Source organism: Chrysemys picta, chromosome 16 (genome assembly GCF_011386835.1).
Source record: "Chrysemys picta bellii isolate R12L10 chromosome 16, ASM1138683v2, whole genome shotgun sequence".
In the NCBI taxonomy this organism is placed as follows: domain Eukaryota; kingdom Metazoa; phylum Chordata; order Testudines; family Emydidae; genus Chrysemys; species Chrysemys picta.
The window spans coordinates 5,946,055-5,953,996 of record NC_088806.1 but is presented as its reverse complement, the minus strand read 5'-3'; the positions used below and the strand labels follow the sequence as shown (position 1 = coordinate 5,953,996).

The window sequence follows — 7,942 nt, the reverse complement described above, 5'->3', positions numbered from 1 at the left end:
GCTGATGGCTCATCTCCATCTTGTCTTCAATCCTGCTTCATACCTCTGGAGGAACTTTGCTACAAGCTGAAGCTTTGAACAAAGGACTGAGGCCCCATCCCAGCGGGGGATGTATTCCAGAGACTTGATTTGAACCTGCAGTTTATTCTATCGCTGCTGCAAGCCTGAACCAAGAACTTTGCCATTACTGTATGTAATTGATTCCATTTAACCAATTCTAACTCTCATCTCTATCTTTTTCCTTTTATGAATAAACCTTTAGATTTTAGATTCTAAAGGATTGGCAACAGCGTGATCTGTGGGTAAGATCTGATTTGTATATTGACCTGGGTCTGGGGCTTGGTCCTTTGGAATCAGGAGAACCTTTTTCTGTTACTTGGGTATTGGTTTTCATAACCATTTGTCCCCATAACGAGTGGCACTGGTGGTGATACTGGGAAAGTGGAGTGTCTAAGGAGACTGCTTGTGAGACTTGCGGTTAGCCAGTGGGGTGAGACCGAAGTCTTCTTAGTTGGGCTGGTTTGGTTTGCCTTAGAGGTGGAAAAAACCCCAGCCTTGGGCTGTAACTGCCCCGTCTGAGCAATTTGTCCTGAGTTGGCACTCTCAGTTGGGTTCCGCCAGAACCGCATTGTCACAGTGGCATAGACGTGCTTGGATCCACAGAACCAGGTCAATTAAGCTTTGGGTCAGAACCCCACGCTATCCAAATTTGAATTTTGGGATTGAGAGTTTTGTTGGTTAAAGAGCTGCTGCAATGGCTGAGCAAAGAGCATATGAGGGACTTGGCAAAAAAAAACCCGGAAAATTTGTGTTCAGAAAAGAGGATAAGCTTTAGAAAGAAAGCTACAAATCAAGAACTGAGAAATCTGTTAATAGCCAGTGATCAGGGGGCAGGAGCACAGCCCTTACCTGAGGCTACAGAAGATGCAGAAAAAATTAGGATGCCAAAGGCGACAAGTAAACTGCAATTTGAGCATGAACAGAAGCTAGCAGATCTTCGATTGCTGGAGAAGCAAAAAATAGCAGAATTAGAGAAGGAGGCTGATGAAAGAGAGAAAAAAGCCGATCAAAGAAAGAAGGAGGCAGATGAGAGAGAAGAGAGAGCTCGTAAGGGGCGTCTAGAGCTGCTCGCTGCTGAACAGGAGACTCGCAAGATGGAACAGGAGACTCACAAGATGGAACAGGAGACGGCCAGACTTCAGCTCCAAGTAATGGAAGAGCAGAGAAAGTCATCCCCACCTGGTACTCCACTTCCCCCCCGCCATGAGAAAAACTAGGAAAGGATGTGTCCCATTTACAACGATACTGAGGATATAGAGGAGTTTTTGTCTACCTTTGAACGCCTCTGCAATCTGTACCAGATCCCCGCGGGTCAGCAAATGCCTGTCCTGCTGACCAGACTGACTGGAAAAGCCAGACTGAGGTGGAAAAAAACCCAGCCTTGGGCTCTAACTGCCCCGTCTGAGCAATTTGTCCTGAGTTGGCACTCTCAGTTGGGTTCCGCCAGAACCGCATTGTCACAGGCCTACCTTGTCCTTCGTCTTCCCCTTGCTTCAAATGTATTTACAGAATGTTTTCTTATTATCCTTTGTCTCTAGCTAGTTTGATCTCATTTTGTGCCTTGGCCTTTCTAATTTTGTCCCTACATACTTGTGTTATTTGTTAATAGCATCCTGTGTAATTTGACCTAGTTTCCACTTTTTGTAGGACTCTGTTTTGAGTTTCAGATAATTGATGATCTCCTGGTGAAGCCAGGCTGGTCTCTTGCCATATTTCCTATCCTGGGAGGTAGTTTGTGCTTGTGTCCTAAATAATGTCTCTGAAAAACTGTCAACTCTCTTGAACTGTTGTTCCCCTTAGACTTGCTTCCAGTGGGATCTTACTCACCAACTCACTGAGTTTGCTAAAGTCCACCTTCTTGAAATCCATTATCTTTATTGTGCTGTTTTCCCACCTACCGTTCCTTACAGTCATGAACTCTACCATTTCATGATCACTTTCACCCAAGCTGCCCTCCACTTTCAGACTCTGAGCCAGTTCCTCCCTATTTGTCAAAATCAAATCTAGAACAGGCTCTCCCCAGTAGCTTTCTCTGCCTTCTGACATAAAAAAATTCTCTCCACTATATTCCTGATTTACAACTATTGGTTGATGTACATTAGTCTATTACATGTCAATAGTCCTATTGTCAATACTATTTCTAGTAAATAAATGTGTTAGTCTCTAAGATGCCACAAGTACTCCTTGTTCTTTTAGCCCCAGTTATTGCTTCCAACATATAAATCCTGCTTTCACAGACACACACACAAAATATCCCTAAGGAATTAGAATCACCTGCTGCCTTCCCCTGGCCTGCTGCCATCCCCAAACCAGGATGCTTTTCAGCCCCAGCCCATGTGCCCCCTATTCCCAGTGCCCCCAATCCCAACCCTCAGCACCTCCTTTTTTACAGTGCTCCTCAATCCTGACCTACGCAGGGCTGGCTTTAGGCTGATTCAACCAATTCGGCTGAATCAGGCCCCGCGCCACAGCTCTCCACCCCGCCCCCAACTCACTTCCCCCCTCCTCCCCTCCCCTGAATCAGAGGTTCGTGGGAAGTCCGAAAAGAAGCAGGGGTGGGCAGACAGGCAGGCAGCACCAGGTAAGCTGGTGTGGCAGGGGGCGCGAGAAGGGCTCCGGGGAGGCGCTGCATGGCCCAGTCCAGCCCTGGCCGAGCAGCTCACTCCGGCCCCGGTTCCGGCCGAGCACGCCGGCCCGGCCCCGGCCAAGCACCCCCCACCCCAGCGGCTCCGGCTCGGCTCGGCTCCGGCCCGGCCCCCACGGTTTCGCTCTGGCCAGGCCCAGCCCCCTTGGCTCGGGTCCAGCCCCCTGGCTTGGCTCGGCTCCGGGCTGGCCCGGCCCCCGCGGCTTGGTTCCGGCCCAGCTTGGCTCCGGCCCAGACCCAAGCCCTGCGACCCCGGCCGGAGTGTGGCCCGATTCATGGGGGCGGGGCTTGCAGCAAGCCCCACCCCCAGGAATTGGGCCCTGCTCTTGCTAAAGCCAGCCCTGGACCCACGGCTCCCTCCTTCCCTCCAGCAGCAGGTGCTTCCGACTCCTTCGTGAAGTTTTTGTTTCAAAATTTGTGTGTGTGAATCTGCTTGCTGGAGCCTGACATTACAAACCCAGGGGTGAGATTTCTGAGGATTTACTCACTGAGTTCCCTCCCCCTCTCACCGCTCTCCTGAATGCAGAGGCAGCCAGTTTCATCCAGGTATTTCACACCCCAGGCCCCCTGAGTCTCATCTGACTGTATTTACCAGTGATACTGATCATGGGCAGTGGCTATAAGAGGCTAATGGAGGCTGAAGGGGCAAGAACTGCTGGATGTGATGCACCTCCCTTGGGGGGTGCTGGGCTGCCACCTTTGGAACTCTGCTGCCACAAGCTCCCGACAAGTGGGGGAGGCACCAGCGCTCAGACCATGGCCCTGCCTGGGCTTGATTCCAAGGCCCCCCTCCAGCCAGCCTCTTACCGCATGGCCCCACCCGATCTGCTTCTCTTCCCACACTCACTCTGCCTCTCCCCGCAAGGTCTCCCCCAGCCACTGCTCATGCTTCTCTGGGAGAGGGGTCAGAGAGTCGCCAGCAGAAGGTGGGAAGGGCCTTGGGGAAGTGGTGTTAAGGCATGAACTGCAGGTGTCTCAGGGGAGGGGTCAGAGATGAGTGGGTGGCAGACAAAGGGGAGGGGCAGGGAGATGCGAGCAGTGGGTGGGGGGGTCTCAGGGAAGGGGTCAGAGAGGTGGGGGCAGTGGGCACGGTGCGTATCAGGGGAGGGGGCAGAGAAGTGGGGGGGGCTGGCAGACCTTGGGGTAGGGGGTGGAGAGGCACGAGCAGCAGGTGAGGAGAGGAGCAAGCAAAAGGCAGACCAGCAGGCCTCAGTGAAAGAGGTAGAGCGGGGGTGGGAAGAGGCCAAATGGGAGAGAGGGTGGAGCAAGGTGGGTGGGGTGGGGTGGGGTGGCGGCACCATGGTCTGGGCACCAGGGGAGGGGGCAGAGAAGTGGGGGGGGGGGGCAGGCACACCCAACATTTCTATGGAGCTTCCAGCGCTCACGCCCAGCCTCCCCAAATGCAAGAGTCACGGGCACCTATTCTCTGGGTCTTCACTAGCCAAACATCTCCCCAAGCTATGCTTATGGGAGAAACCCTCCTGTTGACACAGTGCTATCTACACCGGGATTAGGTTGATATAACTGCATTGCTCAGGGGGGGGGAGGGCAATTTTGTAGCGTAGACCTGTCCAAAAAATCACACACACACCTTGGGAGTAAAACTTCACCTGCTCCTCTGCTTTACAGAATCCAAACACAAGCAACGCTTGTCAGGCCTCGGCGGGGTTGGCAGGGAGTGAGATGTGGACAGACACCATGTTTTAGTTACAGCCAGGCACTATGGCTTAGCTGGCTAAAGCACCTGTTTTGTAAACAGGAGACCCTGAGTTCAACTCCCAGTGGTGCCTTCTTGTGTAGCTTTTGTGGCACCTGGTATTGGCTACTGTCAGAAGACAAGATACAGAGCTAGATGGACCTTTGGTCTAGACTAGTATGGCTGTTCTTATGGTTTAAATTACACTCACAGGCACTGATAATAGAGTTACTGAAAGTTTGGGTGTTAAGAGCTGGTAGGTATTATCATTATTCCAGTCCCCTCACAGCTGACCCCCCTTCCTCTGGGACAGGGACAGGAACAGGGGCAGGGGTGGGTCTGAGCTCTCACACCAAATGGCTCATTGTGGCTGCCAGAATCTGTGGGTGGCTCATTTAGTTTACACCCTATGTTGAGTCCTGCTTTGTGCACCGTGTCTGAGAATGAAAATCCTAAACCACCCTTTGAAATAACGAATGCAGCAGGACGTGTTTTTGTCACTGCCCCAAAGCAGACAGACCAATGGAGAAATGCCATTGAGTCCAGGGTAATACATAAGTGCAGTTTTACCATTTCCACTTGTTAAACTCCCTCCCAACCTTCTGGGCTCCTAGAGCAGGGTACAGAGCTTGAGCCAAGACACGTACACTGCAACTTTACAGTTTAAGCCACATGACCCTGATTAATCTGACACGGACCAGCCATGGGTGTTTCATTGCACTGTAGACGTTTCCTAACATTATGTCTACACAGCGATTAAAACACCCAGGGCACCTGTCTCAAAGCCCAGGTCAGCTGACTCAGGGTTATGGGGCTTGGGCTGCAAGACTATAAAATTACAGTGCAGACCTATGGGCACTATATTTTCCTTTTTCCAATCGCCCTCCCCCACTCGCCACGAGTTTTCAAAGATAATGACCAATGGCTCTGCAATCACATCAGCCAATTACCTCAGGACCCTCAGATGCATTAGATCCGGAACCAAGGACTTGTGCATGCCCAGTTTTTCTAAATAGTCCTTAACTTGTTCTTTCACCATTGAGGGCTGCTCACCTTCTCTCCATACTGTGTTGCCCAGTGCAGCAGTTTAGGAGCTGACCTTGTCTGTGAAGACCGAGGCAAAAAAAGCATTGAGTACTTCAGCTTTATCCACATCATCTGTCACTAGGTTGCCTCCCCCATTCAGTAAGGGGCCCACACTTTCTCTGACCTTCTTCTTTTTGCTAACATACCTACATAGAAATTGACTTTGAAGCTAATCAAAATAAGTTCCATTTGAAATACAAATCATTCAAATCTCTACTAGGTAAGTTTTCTCCTCTACTCTATTTCTCACACACATTCTCCCACCCCAACCTTTGGAGGTTTTACATCAGGACATTTTAGGCCAAAGGGGATAAGTTGCATCAAATAAGCTTTTCAGGATTAGCCACATTTCCTATATTACTAACTAAAAGAAAAACAATACAAGTTTTATTTTTCCAGTATAATTCAGTTGATCACATAATTAAGCCTCTTCTTCGTTAAAGAGTAACTTCATGTTTAATTTCATTTTCATTGGTAATAATAAATCCTCAATGATTAAAGAATCTTCTCATATATGGTAGTTTTCTTTTAATCCCCCTTTCCACCAGTGAACCCTTGAGTACAGTTGTGGTTAGGGATTAGATCGGGGTGGGCACATTTTTTGGCCAGAGGGCCACATCTGGGTATGGAAATTGTATGGCGGGCCATGAATGTTCACAAAATTGGGGTTGGGGTATGGGAGGGGGTGAGGGCTCTGGCTGGGGTTGTGGGCTCTGGGATGGAGCCAGAAATGAGTTCAGGGTGTAGGAGAGGGCTCCGGGCTTGGACAGGGGATTGGGGTGGGGCTAGGGATGAGGGGTTGGGGGTGCAGAAGGGTGCTCCGGGCTGGAACTGAGGGGTTTGGAGGGTGCGAGGGGGATCAGGGGTGGGACAGGGTGTTGGGGCATGGGAGGGGGTCAGGCTCCGGTTGTCGCTTACCTCAAACAGCTCCTGGAAGCAGCGGCATATCCCTGCTCCGGCTCCTACACAGAGGCATGGTCAGGCAACTCCCATTGGACGCAGGTCCCGGACAATGGGCACTGTGGAGGCGATGCTTGGGGTGGGGACAGCGTGTAGAGCCCCCTGGGTGCCCCTATGTGTAGGAGCTGGAGGGGGGACATGCCAGTGCTTCCAAGAGCTGCGCGGAGCCACAGCACATGCGGAGCAGGGCAAGCCCCAACCCCGCTCCCCGGCTGGAGTGTTGGAATGTGGCAAGCCCTAGAGCCTGCTCCCCAGTGGGAGCTCAAGGGCTGGATTAAAATGTCAGAAGGGCCGGATGCGGCCCCCGGGCCGTTGTTTGCGCACCCCTGGATTAGAATCTCTGTAAAACAACAGAGATGAGGTTCCTATTAAAAAATAGCTATTTTTCTGCAGCCATCTCACACTCAACACTGATTTCATCTTACACACAGTTATAGCACCCACAAATGGTGAGTTCAACAAAAACACCACTTCTGTTTCCTCCACATCTACATCATTATGGACAGTGTCATGGGGTTGATACATCCTGTTGCAGGGTGTGTGGCCACGTAAGGAAGAAGGCAGGGGTTTGGGAGGAGAAGAAATTTGTCCCCTGGGTCAAGACAGCTTGTCTTCAGGTGGTGACACGATCCAGTGGTGGGTGTAGTGCGGGGTAGAGGCACCTGGGACCACCCTACTCAACCAGGTCCTGACCCAGGGCTTTGAAGAACCAATACTCCTGTGTCCAGGCTTGATCTCTCACTGCAACAGCCCCATTCCCTGGGTCACTTCCCACCCTTACTTCCAGCATCGGTAATCTCCCAGCATCTAGCGTCTCTTCTTGGCCATCCTTGGCGGTCAAGTGGGTATCTGCAGGGACCTCAGCATGGCTGGGTCTCTGCAGCCTGAGGGTCTAGCAGCTTCCCGGCAGGAGCCCACAACATAGGTTTGCTCTCCTCCTCAGTCCGCCCAGGCTGAGCTGAGCTGCTCCCTTTTATACTCTGTCTCCAGTCGGACCATGCCTAGGAAGGGTGAGGGGGTATGGCCTCTTCAGCCCACACAGTGCAGTTAACCCAAGCAGTGCCAGTGCAGGGTTGATGCTGTCTGTGATGGTGTGTATTTCCCAAATTTTGGGATTAGCTAGGAGATCTCTTCAGGAGTAATTTCCTTTAGGGACTGGGTCACAAATGCCTTGGGAACCAAATACCTGGGCATTTTGCCTAGTTCCAAGTCACTTGCTGTGGAATTCTATCCCTGGATCATCTGAGACAATATTGACTTAAACAATTGAACCACACGGTGATCATGTGCACTTACTTCAGTCAATTATACGGTTTGGGGTCTGCTGCTGTTCACCTTTTCAGAGTGGAGATTTAAACACTACTGTTTCTTTGATAATATGTCCAGTAGCTTGGAGTATTCTCTCCTGTTGACTGAACTGCATTTGAATTTTCTCCATGTCACCATGCAGGGATAGGGGGGAAAACAAACCTGAAGTAAAGAATGATGGTCATTTG

The 7,942-nt window shown here is 51.0% G+C and overlaps 1 non-coding gene across 1 annotated transcript; it reads left to right on the top strand.

Annotated features, from left to right (window-relative positions):
• The first annotated feature begins 4,420 nt into the window (after positions 1-4,420).
• On the top strand, positions 4,421-4,494 carry TRNAT-UGU (transfer RNA threonine (anticodon UGU)). The gene has a single exon. It is a non-coding gene; the product is annotated as a tRNA-Thr (tRNA).
• Positions 4,495-7,942: the final 3,448 nt, after the last annotated feature.